This window comes from Hemicordylus capensis, chromosome 6 (genome assembly GCF_027244095.1).
Source record: "Hemicordylus capensis ecotype Gifberg chromosome 6, rHemCap1.1.pri, whole genome shotgun sequence".
In the NCBI taxonomy this organism is placed as follows: Eukaryota; Metazoa; Chordata; class Lepidosauria; order Squamata; family Cordylidae; genus Hemicordylus; species Hemicordylus capensis.
The window spans coordinates 31754650-31779010 of record NC_069662.1 but is presented as its reverse complement, the minus strand read 5'-3'; the positions used below and the strand labels follow the sequence as shown (position 1 = coordinate 31779010).

General features: G+C 44.5%; 1 long non-coding RNA gene across 2 annotated transcripts; it reads left to right on the top strand.

The window, feature by feature from the left end:
* The first annotated feature begins 15359 nt into the window (after nt 1–15359).
* LOC128330712 (uncharacterized) lies at nt 15360–24338 on the top strand. 2 transcript variants are annotated; one of them, XR_008310222.1, is made up of 4 exons: nt 15360–15451; nt 19024–19101; nt 19594–19687; nt 24281–24338. It is a non-coding gene; the product is annotated as an uncharacterized LOC128330712 (long non-coding RNA). The 2 variants fall into 2 exon arrangements; XR_008310221.1 differs by lacking the exon at nt 24281–24338 and having other exon boundaries at nt 19594–19930.
* The last annotated feature ends 23 nt before the right edge of the window (nt 24339–24361 follow it).

Here is a 24361-nt window from a genome sequence, read left to right as displayed (position 1 = left end):
GAAACACAACCTCCAGGGACAGTGCCACATTGCGGGGGCCCTGGGGCAACCCTCCTGGGAAGCAACCATAGCATTCTTCCCACCTCCACACATTTCCTGATGATGTTCCAACCCTCCCACTTGCTCCTCAGCACCTTCCCTGGGCTCAGCTTTTTGGAATGGGGAAGGAGGGTATAACGCAGGTGGTTAATGAGGGGAGTCACTGCTCCCTCCCATCCTCTCCTTTGACAGGTGTCAGGATGCAGGGTGGCAGCAGAAGTTGTTCCTCCTTCTCCACCTTGGAGAGTGGAGCAAGGAGGAGGAGCAGCCACATTTCCCCCCAGTTCCCTCAGCAACCACCAACGTTCTTGGCAGCAGCTCCCCACTGAATGAATGTGCCTTCCTCCCAGAGCCTTCTGGGAGGAAATCCCTTTTGGGAAGGGAGAGGAGGGAAGGAATGGAAAGAGGAGAGCAGAATGAGTCAGCAGCACTGCAAGCCTGTATAGCCGGGGTAGGCAACGTGGCTCTCCAGATATTGCTGAACTACAACTCCCATTCTCCCCAGCTGTAATAAAATGTGGCTGGAGTGATGGGAGTTGTAGTTCAGTAACATCTGGAGAGCTACACATTGACAACCCTGCTCTATGGTGTCACTGCCTTCTCTCGTCCGCTTCCCATCCACAAATGAGAATGGTCCTGGAACCCCATATGTGAGCCTCACAAGTTAGCCATGGGCTCTCAGCCACGGCCCAACTCAGTCGATCACTGACACCAGGCTTTCTGCTTCTGAAAGCCAATTTAAAATAGTGTAATAAGCTATGTCTCAATTTTACACATGTTCCTCCCACTTTATGTAGTCCTCAGGAGTAGGGCCATCTCTGTATGGCTGTCCATTCTCCAGAACAAAGATAAAATATGACTTGGACAGAGACAGATGAGCTGCCTAAAATCCAAACAGAACTGATATTTCTGATTAAATGCCACTGAAATGTAGTGCAGTGGCAAAAGCCAGGATTGTCTTCCTGGGAGGCCTTCAGGAGCACCTAAAAAACCCATATTCTTAGCCTGGCTTTTAATGATGTCTAGTTTCTAATTTTAATTTTAATCTGGTTTTAAATGTTTTCTTGTATAACAGAATAGAAGAAAAATAGAAAAAAATCACCAAATACAAAGATCTACAAATTGAAATTGAAAGGCTGTGGCAGAAAAAGACCAAAATAATCCCTGTGGTCATTGGCACCCTGGGTGCAGTTCCAAAAGACCTTGAAGAGGGGCCACAGAAATCAACATCAGCCAATTACAAAAAGCAGCTTTACTGGGAACAGCCTATATCAGGGGTGGGGAACCTTGGCACTCCAGCTGTTGTTGAACTACAACTCCCATCATCTCCAGCCACAATAATTGTGACTGGGGATGATGGGAGTTGTAGTTCAACAACAGCTGGAGTGCCAAGGTTCCCCACCCCTGGCCTATATTCTGCGATGATATCTATAACAATTAACAATAAAATTCTGGCATCCCAGGTTCTTGGGAAGGACTCGATGTCTGGATAAAACAAACCAGTCAATAACACCTGTCTGACTGTGTAAACAAGAAATAATAATAATCCATAGGGGCCACAGAAGTCACCATCATCCAATCACAAAAAGCAACTTTACTTGGAACAGCCTATATTCTATGACAATATCTATAATAACAACAACAATGATACTGATAATAAAATTCAGCCATCCTAGGTCCTTGGGAAGGACTCGATGTCTGGATAAAAGAAACCAGTCAATAACACCTGTCTGACTGTGTAAATAATAAAACAACAACAACAACAACAACAACAACTGGTTTAACCGCCCTATAACAACCTGTTCTCTGGATGGATCACAACACAGCATTAAAACATGAAATAAAAACACATAACACATTAAATCATAACAGGCTAATTTTTTTAAAAAATACAAAATACAATATAAGGTGGTTTGAAAAGTCTTAAAATCAGTTAAAAATCAGATTTGAGAGTCAAAATTTAAAAGTCCTGAGTGAACAAAAGTGTCTTTACCTGGCATCTAAAAGAACAAAGTGTTGAAGGCAGGTGAACCTCACTGGGGAGGCTATTCCTTAAACAGCGTGTAACCACCAAAAAGGCCCTCTCCCTCGTCGCCACCCACCTCACCTTGTTTGGCAGGGGCACTCAGAGGAGGGCCTCCGAAGTTCTTAAGGTCCAGGTTGGGACATATGGGGCGATGCGCTCTCTCAGGTAACCCGGTCCCAAGCCATTTAGGGCTTTAAAGGTTAAAACCAGCACTCTGAATTGGCCCTGGAAACTGTCTGGTACCCACGGCAGCTGACCAAGCTCTGGCATAATATGCTCAAAATGTCCTGTTCCAGTTAACAATCTTGCAGCCCATTTTTATACCAACTGCAGTTTCCAGACCATTTTCAAAGCAGCCCCATGTACAATGTATTGCAGTAATCTAAGTGAGAAGTTACCAGAGCATGAGTAACTGTGGCCAAGCTATCTCTCTCCAGGTAAGGAGGACACAATTGGCGGATCAGCCGAATCTGATAAAAGGAGCTCCGAGCCACAGAGGCCACTTGAGCCTCTAATGACAGTGCCAGATCAATAAGCACCCCCAAACTGTGAACCTGGTCCTTCAGGGGGAGTGCAACCCCATCTAGAATGGGCTGAACATCATTCACACAGGCCCAGGAACAAATGACTAGCAGTACTTCTGTCTTGTGTGGGTTGAGTCTCAGCTTCACCCTCTTCCAGTCCATTTCTGCATCCAGGCACTGATTCACGGCAGTCACTGCCTTTCCTGCATCTGATGAAAAAGAGACATACAACTGAATGTCCTCCACATACTGATGACACCTCAGGCCAAATCTCCAGTTGACCTCTGCCAATGGATTCGTGTAGATATTAAATAGCATAGGGGAAAGAATGCAACCCTGTGGAACTTAAAAGCATAATTACCAAGGGGTTGAGCAGTAAACGCCCAGCATCACCTTTTCGGAACTGGCCTTGAGGTAGGAGCAGAACCACCTCCAAGCAGTGTCTCCCACACCCAACTTGGGAACCTATCCAAAAGGATACCATGGTCAAAGGTATCAAAAGCTGCTGCATGACTTGTCCCCTTAGCTAAGCAGGGTCCACCCTGGTTGCATATGAATGAAAGATTTGATGTGTGAGCACTATACGATATTTCCCTCAGGGAATGGAGCCACTCTGGGAAGAGCATAAGGTTTCAAGTTCCCTCCCTGGCTTCTCCAAGATAGGGCTGTGAGATTCCTGCCTACTACCTTGGAGAAGCTGCTGCCAGTCTGTGAAGGCAATACTGAGCTAGATAGATCAATGGTCTGACTCAGTATATTGGCAGCTTCCTATGTTCCTATCCAAAAGAATTATCATGGTTGCATTCCCCCTGTCTCTCTCTCAGACAGGGTCATCCCATGGGGTAACCAGGCCATCCCACAGGGTGACCAAAACCAGGCCCAAAGCCTGATTGAAATGGATCTAGATAGTCCATTTCCTCCAAAAGTAAGTCACTATACACAAAAGCACCTTGTCCAGGAAGGGAAAATTGGCCACAGGCCAATAGTTGTTTACATCCTCTGGATCCAGACTGGATTTCTTTAGCAATGGTCAAATAATAGCTTCCTTCAATGGAGCTGGGACATTTTGTGATTTTAATGTAAGCTGCCCTGAGCCACTTTAGGAAGGACAGTGTATCAATCAATCAATCAATCAATCAAATAAATAGTTCGCAAGCTAGCTCTAAGCCAGTGGTTCCCAGAATGGGGGCTTCCAGATGTTGCTGAATTACAACTCCCATCATCCCCAGCCACAATAAATGTGGCTTATAATGGCTTATAAGAGTTCTAGTTCAGCAACATCTGGAGGCTTCCAGGTTGGGAACCACTGCCCTAAGCTATGCATAATTCATTCTTGAGATGAACCACACCTTTGCCATTAGATGGCCTTAGGAAAACCACCTCAGCTCTTAATTTATGATATGCAGATGTTATGACTGATCTACCTTACATGCTTGTCACAAGAAGATAATGAGGCTCTTCTCACGATCCGTGAGAAGAGCCTCTAGGGGGTTTGTGGGGAGAGCGGGCTTAGCCCACTCTCCCCGCAGACAAGTAGCAGTCTGTTCTGGGCAGCCGCAGTGGCTGCCCACATGACTGCTGGCTCCGTCACGGAGCCGGCTGGGGCTGGCGAGTTCGGAGGCTGCACGGCCCTTGGAAGCTCCAGCATGGAGCTCCAGCTGCTTTTGAGCCTCCTGGCCGAGGGTCTACTTGTGAGTTGCTGCAGTGCAGAGCTGTGCCGCAGCAACACACAAGTAAAAAAACCAGGTTTGCAGAGCGCTCACTCTGCAAACCTGGTTTAAGGGCAGGGGCACTGTAGCAGGTTACCCACTTAGGAACCACTGGGCTCGCAGCCGAGCCCTGTGGTTCAAACGATGGAAGAAAATCGGGCTAGCCTCCATCATGTTAATAGCCTCAATATATGTGAGTACTTTGAAGATTCTATAGCACTATGTAGCAAATTAAATGTACTTAACTGGAGCAATAAAAATAATAATAAGCTGAAGATTCTAAGCTCCTCACATGGACCTGTCTTTTTTGCTTATGTTAATGTCTCAACTCTCAAGTGCCATATGCAGTGATCATACTATGTAAATATAGAATAATTCAATTCTCAGAAATGTTTGGGTCACAAAACCTGCTTTGAAGCATTGTTAACATGTACGTTCTCTGCACTGCGATTTACTGCTCCTTCAGAATGGTTTGCACAACTAAGCATTGATACTTTAAATGACAGATCTTGGCTCCACACACCCCCCACCCACAGACAGAGACGTAACTAGGGAAAACGGCGCCTAGGGAAAGCACTGAAATTGTGCCCCCCCGCCCCCCCAACATACATCTGACTGACACACATGTTTCAGAAAACTTTTATTTTAAAAATTAAAAAATTACCAAAATTACCAAAAACTTCAAAATGCAATAAATGACCAAAAATGCAATAAATAACCCAAAATGCAGAAATTGTGACTCACGCTCATTAATTTTCTAATTAGCAAACTATGACATGCCTGAAAATCATAACTTGGCCCTCCTTGCTTTCATAGATGCAAATTGGTCTATGATGCTATCAAAGTTAGTTTAGTCTGTTTCCTCTCTCTCTATGCTCAGCAGATCAAGATCACAGAGTCTGCCTTGACCCATGGAAGCTCTCAGATAGGAAAGTATCAGCTTTAACTTGCTGAATGATCTTTCACAGCTGGCAACGGAAACTGCAGTGGTCAGCATGATCTGTATAGCAATGCAGAGGTTGGGGAAGACGGTGTCATCTCCATACTGAACTATAAATTCGAGAAGCTGTTCCGGTCTTGCTACTCTCATGCCGGTCCGTGCTGCTAGCAACATTCTGCAGTCCAAAATTTCATCATATAGCTCCACATCAACATCAGTGCTGTACATTTGGCAAAAATTTTCACAGTTCTTCTTTAGGTTCTCTCTGTCAGCACTGTAGCACAGTCCCTCGATATCAAGAAGGAACCCAAACTTGGCATCAGTGTCGTGCAGGCGAGTGAACCTTTTGTCCAGTTCTCTGTGAAGACGGTCGAGTGTTCCCTTCATGACTCTTTCCATCTCCTCCCTAGCTGTTAACCCAGCGTCTCTTGATTTCTCACCAGGCATTCGTTTTTTCCGTCTCGGATGTCTTTCAAAGTCGACATCCCATTCTTGACAGAGACGAAGTCCTACTTTGAGTGCCTCACTGACCAGCACTTCTCTCTCATCATCCAAACGATCCTGGAGGCCTTTCAAATCCACAGCAGCATAGTGGAAGTTCATGCTAGGATCCTGCAGCCTCTTTTGAATACGGTCAATTCGAATGAGGATCTTATTCCAAAAACCTAGTTGAGTCAGAAAATCATAAGTCAACAAGTGGTTGCGCAGCTGCCTTGAATCAGTTCTGGTTTCAATGTTCTCATCTTCATCATCTGTCATGTCCAGAAGAACTTGAAGTATCTCCTCCAGGTGGTTGTTGACTGGCTTCACTGCTTCCATCCTTGAACTCCACCTGGTTTCAGACTCTGACTTAACAGACACAGGCATGGCGTTTCTGAGTTTTTGCCAGTGCTGTTTTGAGCGAGAAAAAAAACACGTAGATGGCATCAATGGTTCCAAAAAATGTCGCCATCATCACATCCTCTTTGGCTGCATGTACACCCACAAAGTTGAGTGAATGATTGTCGCAATTCACAAACACTGCCAGGTTGTTTTTCTCACGTATCCATTGGGCAACACCACTTCTGTGTCCAGCCATCACAGCAGCATTGTCATAGCACTGTGACCGTCAATCTTGCAGCTCCATTCCATCCTTCTCTAACTTTTTCAAGATGTCTTCAGTCAAGCTCTCGGCATCCTTTCGGCTTAACTGGATAAAACCAAGGAAGGACTCTCTCACACGGACTATATTCCTCTCATAATCAATTTGTACATATCTAACTACTTGTGACATCTGCTCACAGTGTGCCAGGTCAGGAGTCGAGTTGAACATGAGGCCATAGTATTTTGCTTTGCGAATGCCTCTCAGTAGACTCTTGCGAACAGTGGATGCCATCAGGTGGATGAATTCATTCTGGACTGCCGGTGAGAGATAAGAGGGGGATCCAGGATGACTTTCCACATGGGTCAGGTGTTCTTTCATGACTGGGTCACAAGTAGCCATTAGTTTTACTAAGCCAAGGAAATTTCCTACATTGGCATCATTCTTGTCTAGCTGAAGTGACTCCCTATGTCCTCGCAAAGCCAGGTTCTGAGTTGCGAGGTATTTGATGCAGTTAAGGATTCTTGTCAAGATTTTGCACCACCTCTGCTTCTCCTTCTTAATCTGTGACCGAAGTTCTGCATCAATGAGTCCTCTGTTTCTAGATATATTTCTTTCCATTTCTTTCCACTGTGCGAGGCACTCCCGATGATTCTTGGCATTCTCATGAACAGGAATCCTTTCAGGTGCTTTCCAGTGGTTGAATCCACTTTCCTGCTCCAATGTTGACTGATGGTCTGACCGGGAAAAGAGAAGACAGCAGAAGCAAAATGCCGACTTCTTAGAAGGGGAATAGACCAGCCATTTGCGAGTCACCACCTCACCACGGCCACTTCCCAATCTCTTCCTGAACCAAGTCTTGTTCATTGCACGTTTTTTTGTTGGTAGGAAAGGCCCCTCAGAGTTCTGGAAATACTTTGAACCCAGCTTTATTATTTCTGTTCTCAGCATGTCAGGCAGAATCGGTCTTCCAGTATCCTTGTCAAACTGAGAAGTCTGATGTCATGCCGATCAATCACTTCCAGCCTAACAGTTAGAGGCTCTTGGTCAGCATCCGGATCACTGCACGTAGTGTCCTCCTACTACTCGGGTTCAGTCTCACTCTCATCAGTAGATTCGACATCAACACCAGCTTCCCCTCCTGTCATGTCCACACTCTCTGTGGCAGCCTCTTCATCTGACTGGACTTTCTCCTCCACTTTTGGCGGATGTGCACTTGATCCACCTTTGGATTCCGAAAACACTGGAGCAGGCGCTGGCGACTCTGTGGAAGGTGGTGTGGAGCTACTTGTTCCGGCCCGTGTAAAGAATGGCACGAAGAACCTGCTCGACCTCTTGGCTTCCTCTGCCTCCAACCTCCACCTCTACCATCCTTCAGCTCCACTTGCCTTCTTCCGTGGCATCATGATGTTCTAATCTTTAAGGGAATTTGTTCATTATGTAAACATCCCACTCTTCCTCCAAGTAGCCCAGAGCACTCCCACACCTATGTCTGCATTTGACACCCCTGGTTACACAATAATGATTTCCAGTATACTGGAATTCTTGAGAGCCAGCACACCCCCACACCTGTTTCTGTATTGAAGTTGGGGCGTAGCAAGGTTGTTTTGGGCCCAGAGACAAGATTTTACATTCCTCCCCCCCATCACAGAAGCTCAGCTCATGAAGTAAAGAAATATTAAATAGAACATCATCCTAAATTATTTTTTAAAAGGTTTATTAAATTGTGGATCATGCAAGTCAATTAATAGTGAGGGGGTGCCCATAATGCACTGTGCACTTACACGGTGCATTAGCAGAGCTCCAAGGGGTGGGGCATTGCATGGCAGTGCATCCTGGCACCCTGACCCTCGGAGCTGCTGGGGGAGCTGCTGGCCATCAGGGTGGGCAATCCGCCTGCCCAGGGAAGGGAAAGTGATTGTCTGTGGGGAGGGTAAGTGGGTAAGGGTAAGCACTCCCTCCGCAGACTGCCCTGGAGCCCTTCTCATCAGTCGTGAGAATAGGCTTTTTGTATTTTACTGAGCATGTGCAGAGTCATAAACCTGAGCATAAACACGGTTATAAAATTAAACAGTTTATATCAGTCACTTGTGGAGTGATTCTTTTGCCCTTTTATAGAAAGCAAGCAACAATCCAACAAGTCTCAATTGTTTCTGTCCCCCTCAGTGGTAGCTGGTCACTATCCCCCCCCCCACTTTATTTTCTCCTCCTGGAAGAGGATCATGCTCAGGGGAAATATGCCATTTCTGGAAAGCCCAGCTGCTATGTTGAAGAAAAAGACCCCCATGAGAATTTCAGAGAATATTTGAAAGTATAATAGAAATTCCGCAGAATTTTCTCACCCCTTATTCTCCCCTGAGAAATTTCAGATAATCCTTGGATTACACAAAATGTACAAATTGAAGCTCTGTTTTCTACTCCAGCCAAGGTCTCTTTATTTATTTATTTTTTTGAGTTTTTCCTCTGAACCATAAAGAAACTATAACAGGTGGGTGCATTGACCCCAGTTGCTGTATGTCAACAATTTGTTACCCGATAGCCTAATTCCTTCTCCTTTTCTTTTACTTTGTCCCCATTTGGAACTGAAGGTCTTCTACAGGAGTACAGCCAGAGGACGAATCTAGCACCTGAGAACTTTCATCTCAGATAGTGTCAGATAGCCATATTTAGACAGCAGGAGCTTGGCCAAATTGATATCCCACCTGGGAATGGGTGGGACCCCCCACTAAAAAGTCAGTTGTGTCCTAGAGGAAGTAGAGGTTTTGATGGACAATTGATGCTTCTCATGTATTCAAGGCCATGAGAGTGCTTACCTATAAGAACGATAAACAGATGCCTACCCCCAAATTACTATATTTGTGAAAGTGTCAATCAGTTGAAATCTGACAAGACTGAATGCTCTCTTCTCAGATAATATGTACCATATTTCTTGTGCATCTATCTCATGGGGTATACATTTTTTTGCTTCCTGGAAGGGAGGATGCAGTGAACTAAGTGGGTGCAGGGTATCCAGAATTATTTTCACGTAGCAATGCAATGCAAACTCTTTCTGCCCTCATTAGTCCACTGGGAGACCCTAGTTCTGTCTTGTTCTATCCCAGCCCACTTGCCTTTGTGCCTTGAAACTCCAGCCCATCTCCACCCAGGTTGGCTGTTCCAGCATGACATTCTTACCTTTCCATCTCCATCATGATTGAAGTGCTTCAATAAATTCATTTACAATAAATTACACTGCTTAACATCCAATTGCATTTGACTTAGAAATGTTTGCTTTACTTACATTAGAAGGCTTGTTACTAAGCACTGGTTTGTGGTTGGTTGTGCCTGCAGTTCTTCCAGTCAGCAGAGGTGCTATTATTGTTTTTTGAGAGAAAATAGTATTTATTTTTTGTATTTCAATTTATTTATTTTTACAGTTTATATCCTGCTCTCCCTCAAAGTAGCCCAGAGTGGTGCACTACATACTTAGGTTTTTCCTCACAACAACCCTGTGAAGTAGGCTTGTGTCTCAAACATCAGAATTATGACTGTGAGATGGCAATGGTCGCAGGCCTACATTACTGTATCATAGCAGATGGACATCCAGGTCCACTCAAGCCAAGAGGTTAGCTGTATCATTGCCCTGAAGTTAGCTCTTCTGGAATAAATGTATAGTTTTGCTTTGAAAAAATTGACCTGACTCGGTAGACCAATGGGCTGAAATTACACAGAAGGAGGTTCAGGCTAGGTATTGAGAGGAATTCCCCCAGCTCTGATGCTAGCATTTCTTCTCATGTTTTCTTTTAGATTTTGAGGCTTTTTTTTTTGTTGTTGTTTTTTTTTTTAGGGACAGGGAATCATCCGTGTCAACTCCTGACGTCCACAGAGCCCTGTGGTTGACTTTGGTAGAATACAGGAGGGGTTGACCATTGCCTCCTCCTGTGCAGTATGAGATGATGCCTTTCAGCATCTTCCTAGATCGCTGCAGCCCAGTATAGATGCATGTTTCTCATAGTCTGGGAAACACACCAGTGGGGATTCGAACCAGCAACCCCTGGCTTGCTCATCAAGTTGTTTCCCCGCTGCACCATTAGGTGGCTCTCTGGAGGCAGGGAGCCTGAATTGTCCCCTTTGCTAAGCAAGGTCATCCTTGGTTTGCATTTGGATGGGCAGCTACATGTACAGAGATGTGAGTTTTGGGCAGTATGGAAGTATGTTGAATAAAAAAAACTTCTCCCCGCATATTCCCGGGTAAAATGTAGTGCATTCCGCTAATTTCAGTGGCAGGAGTGTGCATGAAAGCCTTATCAGTATGCAGTATGGTATGGTTGCAAGTTTCATTGAGGTTTCTCTCATCACAAATGATCTTTTGAATCACATACACCCTATACATGTTTCATTTTTTATACCATGGAGGATTCTTTCTACAACAGCATGGTGGTTTGGTTTCACAACACGGCTAGTGATGTACTCTTACATCTCAGGTTAGATATAGTTTAATAATATGGAATATTTCAGTTTTCAAAAAGATTCCTATATGGTTGTCCATTTTATGTTACTGGTACAAAGATATTAATTATTTGGTTCCAAAAAACATTACAACCATTTTAAGAAGAAGAATGGATCTATCTGTAGGCTAAGGGAAAGAATTCAAATACTTTACAGTTATAAATGCACAGTTATCTCTTAAGCGCAGGCATATTGTGACTGTACTGTTTACAAAATACCATATTCTTCAAAAGAGTTGTCCATATTGTCTCACAACAACGTGCACTAGGAAATGGTTGCCATGTTTTAATTTTATTTAATTTAAAATAAATTTGGAACTTGCTTTTCCAACAAACCAAATGGGGGCACAGGCTGCTAAAAAGGACACTTGTGGAATGCATTGTGCTAGCAACACAAGTCCAAATAGAGGCAGTATTCTGTACAGTAAAAGAAAGATTTATCTAAACACTTTTATTGATTCTTAAGAGCCAAAAAGGTTCATCTCCTGGAAAAAAACATTGTCTGGCTTCTTGTAGCTAAAACTCTTCAGAGGATTTGCAAAACCATGCACACTGGATTATGCACACTTGCATTGCATGAGTTTCCTTTTGCAATCCCGCCTCGAGTGGCTCCGAGGTGGGATTGCAAAAGGAAACTCACGCAATGCAAGCCAGGAGAGCGCACGGAGATACCAACTAGAGAGAGGAAGCATTAAGCAGCACACAGCCTGAAAGAAGCCGCTCCCCCCGCCGGTTTCAGTCAGTTCCCTCCCTGCTCTCAGTCCCATGGCGTGGGAAAACTGCCCGCTTTGCCATATTGAATTAAAATAAAGATTTAATTGTGCTGCTGCTGCTGCCTGGACTCGGGGAGCGGAGCGGGCTGCACAGAGGCCAGAGGAGCTCTCTGGTGGCCGGATCATCGGGTGGCGCCGGGTGCTGGAGCAAGTGCCCAGGATCGGCCCTCTGCACATGCCCAGAGGCGGCGGGTCCAGCGTCAGCCTGCTGGAGCCTCTGTTCTGCCTTTGTGCTGCTGGCTGGACTCAGGGAGCGGAGCGGGCTCCAGGCCAGAGGAGCTCTCTGGTGGCCGGGTGGTGTGGGGATCATTGGGCGGCGCCGGAGCAAACGCCCAGGATTGGCCCTCTGCACATGCAGGTGGCAGGGTCAGCGTCATGCGGTCTAGTTGGCTCACCTACACCTGAAGGTGTAGAGGTTGAGCAGCTCGCTGTGTGTTGACGGCGTCCGTGTACAGCCTGTCGAAGAGTCGGACTCCTTCTGCCACGTGCAGGCAGCGAGCTGGGAGGAGGTTGGAGGACATGCACGCACGACTGGTGGTGGGGCGGGGCAGTGGGGCGGGGAGTGAGCGGAGGCGGAACGAGCCCAGGAGGTCAGAAGAAAGACGAAGAGCTGAGGTCCATCACCAAGTTTGCTGCCAAACTTTAGGCGCCCCGCATGGTGGCGCCCAGTGCCAGAGCCAAGCAATGGGGTGCACCAGCACCGGGACCGCTCATGGGGGAGGGGGCGCCACCCACACATGCGCTCAGCACTGTGATGCAATTCAAACAAGAAAAAAAATTGGGGGGAAAGGAAGGGGATCGGCGGGGGCACGTGCCCTGCCTGCCCCCCCCCCCCCCGTGGTTACACCCCTGCCCACAGATTAGACCTGCAATGCTTCACATAAGTAGGTTTTAACTTTCCCCTTCTGGCTCTTATATGATGCATTGGAGGTCTAGTTGGCCTAAAAACAGCCGAGATCTGAAGTTTAAAGTATGAATGCTTAGTTGTGAAGACGATTCTGAAAAAGCAGTAAATTGCAGTGAGGAAAATTTCATGCTTTGCTAAATGCAGCATTTAATAACAAATGTTAAAACAAGGGATGGAATGTGTCTGTCATGGGCTAGCCTTGATATTTCCTACTAGCCCACTAACATGTTAAGAACTGCTAATAAATGCATTGCATTCCTGACATTTATTGTGATTTCCAGTCCTGTATTCTACCAAAGACAACCACAGGGCTCTGTGGTCACCAGGAGCTGACACCAACTCAACATCACACTTTACCTTTACCCACATGTTCATCTCCTACAAAATAGCCCCCCAATAAATTCCTCAGAAAAAGTAATAGTATGTATATAAAGAGTAAGTATGAAGTGATATGGCAATTTCCCTTTCCCCCTTTAATGTTTTTTCCCTTTAAAATATAATATGTGGCATTGATTTCTATACAAGGTCTTTTGCAAAGCTAAGCTGAAACCATTGGCTTACTCTCAAAAATCATTGGCCCCAGTAGTTTAGTTTTAGTGTACAAACAGAAAAGTGAAAGCACATGAATGACCAGATTACTCTCAGACCCCAAGCTACTCATGTAGCTCATAAAAGGACAATTGTGGTTTTCAATATAATTCAATTACAAGCTTTGATCACATACACAGGATACATATCAGTGGATGCTTATCTCTGAAAGAGTAACTATGGGGAGTATCAATTGTCAAAGTTAGAATAATCTGAAAGCCATACAAAGATGTAATCCCAGAACACCCAGGCACCCTGAATAGTCATGGGTTAGCTTAATAAGGCCCTAGTGTATTCACAAAATGTCACATTTTTTCTCTACCCAGCAATTAAGAGGATAATATATCCCCAAAGGCAATTGCAGTGTAGACACCAACTTCCCATTAGTAGAGAGTTACGATATTAAAAAAGAAAAGAAAAAGAAATCACAGGAAAGTCGATACAAGAACGAAAAGATCATTAAATTATACTGTATTTACATTTACATATAGTTATATCCTGCTCTTCCTCCAAGGGACCCAGGGCAGTGTACTACATACGTAGGTTTCTCCTCACAACAACCCTGCGAAGTAGGTTAGTCTGAGAGAGAAGTGACTGGTCCAGAGTCACCCAGCAAGTATCATGATTGAATGGGGATTTGAGCTCAGGTCTCCCCAGTCCTAGTCCAGCACTCTAACCACTACACCACGCTGGCTCACAGCATGTACAGTGTGTAATGTACTGGCAGTACAGTACAATTAAGTGTGAGAAAGAAAGAGATAAAGAGAAAATGCACATATAGATGCACTAAGGAGTAGGGTTGTGCGTTTTGTATTTCTCCCATTTCAATTTGGACCAAATCGAAATCAAACCCATTTTGTATTTTGTCCGAATTAATCCGAATCCAAATTAATTTGTATTAAAAAATGGGTCACATGGCCAAAATAGTGGGTGAGAGTTGTAGTGCCCAATGAGTGGGAGCTACCACAAAAATTTCAAAGGAATTGGGCAAAGGGCTGATTTTTGAAGTTTGAACATCTTTCAGATGTCCCCCATAGGGTATAATGGGAGGTTTCAGCAAAAGTATAGCTTCACGGAGTGGGGAAAGGGGTGGCCCAGAGCAGAGTGTGATTGGTGGTAGTGCCCATCTGGGGCAAGTAAGCGACCACAATTTTTAAAGAGGCATTTGGCAAAAGACTGCTTTTTAAAGAATTAATGAAGTTACACATCTTTCAGATTTTCCCCATAGGGTATAATTGAGGTTTCAGCAGCCCCATAATTCAACTTGGGTGGCACAGGGGTGGTCCAGAGCAAGTGTAGTTCATAAGAACATAAGAACAGCCCTGCTGGATCAGGCCCAAGGCCCATCTAATCCAGCATCCTCTTTTGCACAGTGGCCCACCAGATGCCGCTGGAAGCCACAGGCAGGAGTTGAGGGCATGCCCTCTCTCCTGCTGTTACTCCCCTGCAACTGGTACTCAGAGGGATCCTACCTTGAGGCTGGAGGTGGCCCACAGCCCTCCAGCTGGTAGCAACCACCCACATGGGTTGCCAACCCATGAAGTACAGGGTTTTGTTGTTCTAGAGGTGTTCTGAGTGTCGATTCTCTGGTAGCATATGAGAGTGGATTCATGGTTTGTCGTTGAAAACCTCTTCCATCACAAGTCTAGTGCTTTTGAATGCTCTCTCCTGGGAGGTTCACAACCATATAGATCCCATCCCTGCTGCCTTTTTGAAGGCAACTTGAGATCAAGTCAGAGCCAAAATTAGGTATGAAGTATATTTTGTCTGACCTAATCTTTAAACTTTCCCTTTGTCTATATATTATTGTGCCCATATGTGACCATATACTACTATATGTTACTAACCCTTCAAAAGAAACCAAGTGGAACTCTCAGAAAAGCAGGTTCCAGGGCAGTAGTGGATGTATGTGACATTCTTTTTAGATCTCTACAAAACATGCTTGTAAGCACTTAAAGGTTGTTTTTCTGCATCTTCCTGGACTAGAGGGTAACATAGTCATGGAACAGATTTAAAACAGCAAGTTTAAAATGTGCTTAAATCTCTCCTGTTGAAATCAGAGGGACTTCAAAATGCCCATATTTTGTGGGATAGTCTTCTCTGATTTGTCTGTATGTGTTCTGTCCTAGTTTTATCCACTATAAGCAGTTCCCCATAGATTGGGCTGCTGCATACTGCCCATTTCATAACAATAATAGTTAGTAACAATTAATTCAGTCATGTGATGCAGTCATTGCATCACAAACAAGGCCAAGAGGGAGTTGTGAAAAGGTACAGAACTGGTCTTAGCAGCCAAGAGCCTGTAGTTAATAGGAAGGGATTGAGAACATTCAGGACGGTTGCAGATAAATAAGCCTCGAAAGAGTTAAGATATGAGGTAAGATATAAAATATGAGTGCAGTTCTTCTTCATGATTATGTCATTTTGGGAAGACACTTTATCTATGAATATTTGATCAGCTTGCTGGTTTAATCCCCGTTGCTCTGATAAGGATAATCAGAATTTCTTTACAAGCTATCCTGAAGTCAATAATCCAAATGTTCACAATGCAGATTTTGCTATTTTTCTTATTCATTAAGTGCTGCCTCTGTCCTGTCCTTTCCCCCCAAACTGTAAGTAACAGATCTTTTGTCCAATACTTTAATTGAAACTAGAAGTCTCAAATCCTGCTTGCATGACTTGCTGTAATAAGAGCATGCATGGAATTGTGATCTGCCGTAGTTGGTACCGTACCAACTACTGTTGCCAGATTTGGCTTTTTTGCAAATCAAATGGGGTACAAAATGATTTGTACCCAAATCTACCTGTTTTGTTAGATTTGTGGACAAAACAAATCACCCCTGTGCTAGCTGGCCAGATTTGGACCAAAAACAAATCGGGGGTGATTTGATTTGGGTACAAATCAAATTGAAAAAAGCGATATGTGCAGATCCCTAGTAGTTGGTCCATCATACCACTACAGATCATGAAATGGCAAAAATGCTGATTTTATGTTGATGTTCTAGGGTGGCAATCTGAGGCTCTCCAGCTGTTGCTGGACTATATCTCCCATCACCCCCAACCACATCCTCCCAAATGGGAATGATGGGAATTGTAGTCCACAAAGAGCTGGAGAACATCTGGTTGGCCACCGAATTCTAGGGTTTCATAAGAGAGAGTTTTGAAGATCTCGTTAGTGTTTAAGTAATGCTTTTTCTACATCTCTCCAGCATTAGCTTGGCTGTCACAATTCACAAGGTGTCTGCCTAAACAGGATCTGCATATATATTAGTTGTCAGTTCTGGTAACACAGTGTTGAAGGTGTGGCAGGTATAGCCAAAGTCACTCTTTGTTTCTTTAACGTTGAATAAAAGTAAAGTGTATTAATAATAAGTTATGTAGGTTGCTTCGTTCTCTACTTAGAAAGTAGGTTTGCTTGCTTTCTTGGTTACGGGATTGTTGTTACTGTATATTTTACAAACACTTCATGCAAATCCATTACTTTCTGAGTCTTGGTTTTATGACTGTTTGCTCCTCAAGCCCATATAACAATTTCTCTTCACTTTAAACAATCAGACCCTAACTTGGTTCTCTTAACTCCCAGCTTTTTCACTAGGCCTCCTTATCTCCCAGAACTTCTAGTATCAATGGAAACTCTCCAAAGAGTCCAATGGTTCTAACTCCTTTTCTTCACCAGCGAATTTCCCAGACACAGCTGCAGGGCTTGTCTCTGCCAGCCACACTTGGTGTAAAATTTAACCCCTTCATACTCAGACAGCTGAACAGTTTACTCTCCAATCTCATTTCATCACATAGGGCATATAATCAGGGCCAGCCCACTGATAAGGCATAGTAAAGTTAAAGGGGCAAAATGGCAGGTGAGAGGGCACGCCCTCAACTCATGTCTGTGGCTTCCAGCGGCATCTGGTGGGCCACTGTGTGAAACAGGATGCTGGACTAGATGGGCCTTGGGTCTGATCCAGCAGGGCTGTTCTTATGACCACCTCATGCTATGGATTGGCAGAGGCACTGGGTGGATTGTGATCTCACAGTACCCTTGACCACCTCATTGCTTCTCTACCCCAGTGCACTTTCCCCTCCAACTGGCACCACCACTCTGTCACCATCTCCTCCTCTTCCTCCCTTTGAAAAAGCAGAGGGTAGGGATGGGGACTGGGAAGAAGTTGGGGCTTGGGCTGGGCTCGCATTTCTTCTGCTGGAAACATTTAGGACTTGGGGGTTTCTGTACAACTGGGAGGCTACAGTATGCATTCTGAAGTAATGGCAGTAAAACCAGTACTATGAATGAGCCAGATGTGACCGTAGTTATTGCTCCAGACAAAAAGCATGAAGCCTTCTGGTGTTATTTTAATCAGCAATGGAGAGCTGTGTTCTTCAAATACCAAATCAGTTCAAAATCCATGTACACCGATGGAGTTGTTTATCTCATCAGTCTGAAAATGCTAGTTATGTTTCCACTGAAAGATACTTGATGTGTATTCACTGTTGTCCAGTGAATGCATGCATTAGGGTCAGATCAGTTTTTTTAAAAACCCCATCCCCCCACCCCCACAATTCTCATTTCCATTTTAAGATGCTCGTCAGTTGTATCCCTATAGCAGCAGTCACTTTCTTGTTTGCTTTTAAAGAATGTTGTCCTTAGATGGCTCTAGCAAGAAGTGACCGTCTTGCCCCGGTAAATAGGAGAAGAGGCACCTTTTGACGTGATAGCTCATGAATTATTTAGCAGGAAGAAAGAAACTGTCCCTGTTCAGCCCAGCATAACATCGCTCATAAGAACAGCCCTGCTGGATCAACAACAGAGCCCCTGGTGGCGCAGTGGTAAAACTGCCGCCCTGTAACCAGATGGTTACAAGTTCGATCCTGACCAGGGGCTCAAGGTTGACTCAGCCTTCCATCCTTCCGAGGTCGGTAAAATGAGTACCCAGAATGTTGGGGGCAATATGCTAAATCATTGCAAACCGCTTAGAGAGCTCCAGCTATAGAGCGGTATATAAATGTAAGTGCTATTGCTATCAAGCCCAAGACCTATCTCATCCAGCACCCAGTTTCCTACTGTGACCCACCCGATGCCTTTGAAGAGCCCACAGGCAAGAGATGAGGACATGCCCTCTCTCCTGCTGTTGCTCCCCTGCAACTGGTATGCAGAAGCATTCTGCCTCCAAAACGATCTCTTCAGTAGCAGTTGCATGCTTAATAACAATAGCTGACATTTTGTGCAGCAGCACGCCAGTATTAGTGGCCTGCCAGGGCTTCTGCACAACATGAAAGGCAACCTGATGGTGTTGTGCCACAGGACAGTTCTGGCATGACATAACATGCAGGTGTGCAACATTATTTCCACTGGAAACAATAGAGGTCATGCTGCACAAGCACATACAATACCTTTGCGGTTGCTTTTCAGGGTGTGCGGCAGCTGTGTGTGTGTGGTGGGGGGGTCCTAACGCTGGCTTGCCCTGCACAAAATGCCAGCCATCAACCATATTTCCTCCTTACCAGCAACTAGATACCTTCTTTGTTCTTCTATTGGGTTTATGTGTGTGTCCTATACTACCAGTTGTGAAATGGTTCTGAAAATATTCTAACGTTCCTCTGCAAATGAAAATGTGAAAATATGTGCTACTATACTAAAGGTAGAGGTAAAGTGTGTCGTCAAGTCGATTTCAACTCCTGGCAACCACAGAGCCCTGTGGTTTTCTTTTGGTAGTATACAGGAGGGGTTTACCATTGCCTCCTCCCATGCAGTATGACATGATGCCTTTTAGTATCTTCCTATATTGCTGCTGCCCAATATAGGCGTTTCCCATAGTCTGGGAACATACCAGCAGTGATTTGAACCAGCAACCTTCTGCTTGTTAGTCAAGCATTTCACCACAGCCCCACTTAGCACTTGACTTGCTACTATACTACTTAGTTTTAATATTTTGTTTTGCTTTATTTTCTCAACAGTTGAAGACTGACTATTTCTCCAAGGCACTGTGGAGTTTCATGTCTGAGCTGGCTTTGAACAAGGGCTATTAAGCAGATGTAGGTAATTCTCTAATGTGGTTTTACACAGTATATTGTGTCTCAACTGGGCATTTGCTCTTTCTAGTTTGTGTTATGTTTATACAATGGTGCTGTGTTAGTTATGCAGAGAGGCCTAAGAAAGCAAACAAATGAAATCAGTGGTCATTGCTTTTAACTTTCTGGAGCCCTTTTAATTTAGGGAGAAGAGCTGGTCTAGGGAGTGGAGCTGGTCTTGTGGTAGCAAGCATGAATTGTCTCCTTTGCTAAGCAGGGTCTGCCCTGGTTTGCATTTGAATGGGAGACTACACTTGGGAAGAGTACATGAAGAAATTTCCAGCTCACTCCCTGATATCTCAAGCTAATATCGCAAGCTGATAGAGACTCCTGCCTGCAACCTTGGAGAAGCTGCTGCCAGTCTGTGTAGACAATATTGAGCTAAATGGACCAATGGTCTGACTCAGTATATGGCAACTGTCTATATTCCTCATTACCTTTTTTTTTCCCCCCAAGGGTTCCATGCAGTGATAAGAGCTAAAACAAGCCCCACATGATGGAAAATGTAAAACTGATGACAGTCACTGGAATGCTGGTCATAAATGATGATGTAAGTGGTGCTGCTGTGCTGGAAATCAATCCTCAAAAATGTGAAGTACTGCACTCTGCACAAAAGCCTTGACCTGAGAGACTAGACACAGAAATCTTGAAAGTAGAAACTGGAATCTTGACAGACTTCCTAGGTTGTTGTCTGCTTTGCAAGTATCTTCATCAGAAGTATGATGGTCTGTGCATCAATAATAATCATCATCAAGCCCCAATCATACAAAATACATAATGAAAGCATGTAATAAATGCAAACAAACCAACCTTAAATCCTGAAAAGCCTTGTCACTAAAAACAGCACCTCACCACCATGCCTGCTCAGACATGCCATGCTCCTTAATGAAGGATGCTTAAACTTGGAGTTAAATACTCTCCCCAACCATCAATCAATTATATAATGAGTGGGAATATTGGACCAGCTGTGCTGATCTTAATTTCCCTTTCTTTGTGATTTATTTATTTAAAGGAAACAGGAGAAATTGCAATTAACATTTAACCCATTGGGTATACATGTATTGAACTTGTGAATGAAAAATGATTCTTTTTTAAGAAGGATCCTCTGCTTATCTTGTTTGTCAAAGGACCTTGGTGTAAATTTAAACAGCATGAAAAACTTGAAATCATCGGGTGAGTGAGATTTCTCAACAAAATGTGGCACTAATGCTGCACAACTCCCACAGGGGTGGAAACCTTGTGCAGTCCTGTTCATTGGTAGTCTTTCTGTAAAATCTGAGCGAGTCAAAAAATTTCTTAGACTCTTGGTTTTTCTAAAGGCCACCATGGGTTGTTTTTTTTTACAGCCAGGTATACCACTACTGAAGATTGGGACCCAGGTTTGAAGAAACACGTTAATTTAAAATTTGTTCATGGGTTTTGTCATATAGTTTTTGCTCCACACATGCATGGCAGACATTTGCGTGTAGCTCCCAAAATGAAGGGTGCTGGGGGGAATCATTGGCACTGCACAAGGGTGCTGGGGGAAGCTTTGCCACCATAGGAAGCAGCGGTAAGTGGCAGAGGAGCAGGTATGGACCTGCTCCCCTCCCTTCAGAAGGTGCTCGGGCTGTGCATTGAATCATTGATTGAATCACGATTTGTGCACATCCCTAATTCAAGGTAGAAGTATGAAAGGTTGGGGGGAATGTTTGCCTCCTTCTCTGAAGCCCTGGCACTTATTCATGATATGGGAGTGGCATCATCCCAAGAAGGATCTTCCATCAACTTCTTCCAGAAATCTATTTGCTCTGAACTTTTCATCCCTTACAATATTATCTGTATAGACATTTAGATGATTTCCCGTTATTTCCTCTGGGCTTTTATATCCTATGGAACAATATATCGACCCAATCAGTGGCCCCTCTTTTGGTCTGGGCAGCAGCATCAAGGCAGTGTGCGCACATGTGCATTCAGAATGGGGCTTTCCTGATTCAACCTAAGTGGGATCAAAATTAACTGTGTGGACATAAAACCACTTGTGAGCATGCGCATATGCACATGCCTTAGAGGGAACACTGGACCCAATACCAATGCATCAAATTATTCTACCTAGGATGGAACAATTAGGCACATTTGTAGACCTAGTGGCTTTTCTTATGACCCACATAACCCTGCCTGGGCTGCTTCACGAGATGTGGCAGGATCCTCGTGGATCCCTCTGCTCCTCGCCCACCTAACCCCCTTAATAAACCAGGCTTTTAGCCACTGGGAATCATGTGATTCCTCAGGCTGCATGCCGAGGTCACAGAGACCCATCAGAGGTGGGGAATCCCGAATGCAACACGCGTGCCACGTGTTGCATTGCAGGATGCCTGGAGGCCAGAATAACAAGTTTTGGCCCCAGATCACTCCGTCCTGTTCCATGCTTCATGGAGCTGTATGGAGCAGGGCTGGCCATGTGGGCATATGGGAGGCGTAAGGCATGCTGAAGCCAACCTACTTGGTCATCTGGGGGGAAGTTAAGTTGGAAGCAGCCTTCTCCCCCCCCCCCGACCCTCCCCACCTGCCCAGGGCGATCATGAGAATTGCCCCCTAGTCAAGTAGATCACATATAACAAGTTTTAAGTTAGTTCAACAGGTATTATATTTATAAGCAATAGAAGTCTCTGGCTTATAATGGTGGAACCTTTTTTGTAACTCATCTTAACTCCCATTCATGCCTCTTAATAATCAGCAGAGGTTGTATCATTAGAGTAACAGTATTTAGGATGGGGTAATTTTGACAGTGAACGTTAGTGTAATTGTGACACTAAAAAGAGGAGTTACAAGTTCACAATTGTCCCTGTTTTCATCTGTGGAATGTTGGAAGTTATGTAATTACAGTACACCAGTTGTGTCATTAGTGAATATACTTAATTACCCATGCATTTCCTTTTATCAGCTTGTTTAATGAAGCCAGGGACAACTGTCTTCAGGGTGGGATTTGAGAAGAAATGTGCTAAGTGTTAAAAGACTGCTGATTGATTTTTCATCTCAGGCACAATGTGTTTGAAGAGTATTTTGAAACACCTTTCTTTTGTTATGGCTTCAATCCTAAACATGCTTACAGACCTATGTTTGAATGAAAACAATGAGGATTATTTCTAAGTAAATGTGTAATGTGTATTATTAGCAACACTGGAGAAGAAGCCATGACTGCAACTAAGGTAAGAAAGGAAGTGGGAAATGTGGGCTAATACAGAAAATGCAGGCTGATATTTGATATTAGAGAGAAAAGACATTAGAGTAGATTAAAAAAAGAATCAGTTGACTACAAGACTGGGTTTGCTTTAGAAGAGGAAAGAATTTTCTTAATAAAATAACATTATATTACAGGACGGTTAGTTTTATGGATATGTAAAATGCAACAAAACATGTTTTGATATTTTGCTTTATAAATTTTATACAAACTGGATTGTTAATAGCCAAATGCCACCACAATCTATAACTATATAGATCATAACATTTGGGACTAGGTCTCTCGATCAGTGAGACCTGGTTTTTACTGGTGAGCGGGAAGAGCGGGCAAAGCCCGCTCTCCCTGCTCACGAGTGGGCAGGGAGCCCTGGGCGGCCGGATCGGCCACCCACACGATGGTCGGCTCTGTAACAGAGCTGGGGGGGGGAGCGGGGGCCATGCGGCCCCCACAAGCCCCAGTATGCCCTGCGTGAGCACGCAGGGCATATTGGGGAGACCCCTGGAGCTGGGAGGCGGCTTTTCACCTCCTGGCCAGGGGTCTACTCATGAGTAGGCGTGGCACGAAGCCGCACCACAGCTACTCACAAGCCTAAAAAGCAGGTTTTCTGGAGTGCTCGCTCTGCAAACCTGCTTTTTAGCAGGGGTTCTCAAGTGGGTTACCCGCTCAAGAACCACCGGGCTCGGCTGTGAGCCCGGTGGTTCTTACGACCAACAAAAATCGGGCTAGGCTCTCCTAGTCCAATTTTGTTGGTCGTGAGAATCGCCCCTCTGTGTACACAGAAGTTGAAATTTCAAAGACCTTTGTGTTAAAATGGGAGCTAAAGTCCTTACTATTTCATCCATGTTCTAAAAATCAATGACATTGCACTTGAAGGTGGTTACCAGAGCCACTGAAAAACAGATGCTCTGAAGCCCTACCCCAGCAAGGTGGTCCTGAAAGGATACCATGGTTGATGATACTGAATCGTCCCAAAGAACTAACAGCAACATACTACCATGCCCAGCTCCTAGCGTAGAAGATTAACAACACCAGGATGATCAATGAAATTTTGATTCCAAAAAGGGTATATGTATTTCATTTCAAAGCATTTTTTTCTCTTATGGAGGAGCTAGTCCTTGCATATAATGCATAGCTGATGGCAGAAAATAACTCTGGTCAATACCTCTGGCAGAATTTTCTGCAGTTCTTCCTGTGCACTGATGTTAGGGTAGTTTGGTTTGGTTTCAAAAAATGGGAAGCAGCAGCACTATTTTGGTGACATTATAAGAGGTTAGAGCAAGACTCATCAATAAAGATCAACAGTGCTTATAAAATGCAGCCCCCTGCCTTTCTCCATTGTCTAGCAAGGAGAAAAACCTTCAGAGCAAAAGAGTCAAGCAGGGGCAAATTCAGCTCCACAACCCTAGGATTGTGCATGGATGGTTTGTGCCGAACTGTTTCACCTTGAAACAGGGCCGGTTCGAAGGTTCAGTTTCAGACTGAACCGGGGGCAGTTTGATCCATGAGCAAACCAAACGAGGCCCGATTTGGGCAACCTGGATCTGCACAGTATGGTGGGGCTGGGCAGGGAATGCGAGAGAGGGGGAAAGCCGATTGCTTGGTGTGGCTGCCGGCACCACCGCTTGACCTCCTGGCATGGCCCCAAGAGCACTCCCCGCTCCTTTACCAAGCCACCAGTACCACACCATTTGTGTGGCCATGCAAATTGTATGGCCATGCAAATGGCCTCCATGAATTGAGAGAGAGAGAGAGAGAGAGAGAGAGAGAGAGAGTTTGTGTGTGTCTGTCTGTGTTTTGGTTATTCCAGTATTAATGATTTAGGAATGCAGCCTTGGGCTATGAAGCCTATGGGATTCAGTAGGTCTTCCGAAATCCTGATGAACATCTAAAGTAATCTGTTTAACTGTTCTTCTTCATTTGCAGTATCAGGAAGGAGAAGGCTGTCTTTAACATCAACAGGTAGTCTTCTTACACACAAAAGACCATCAGATCCATTCAGTTAGA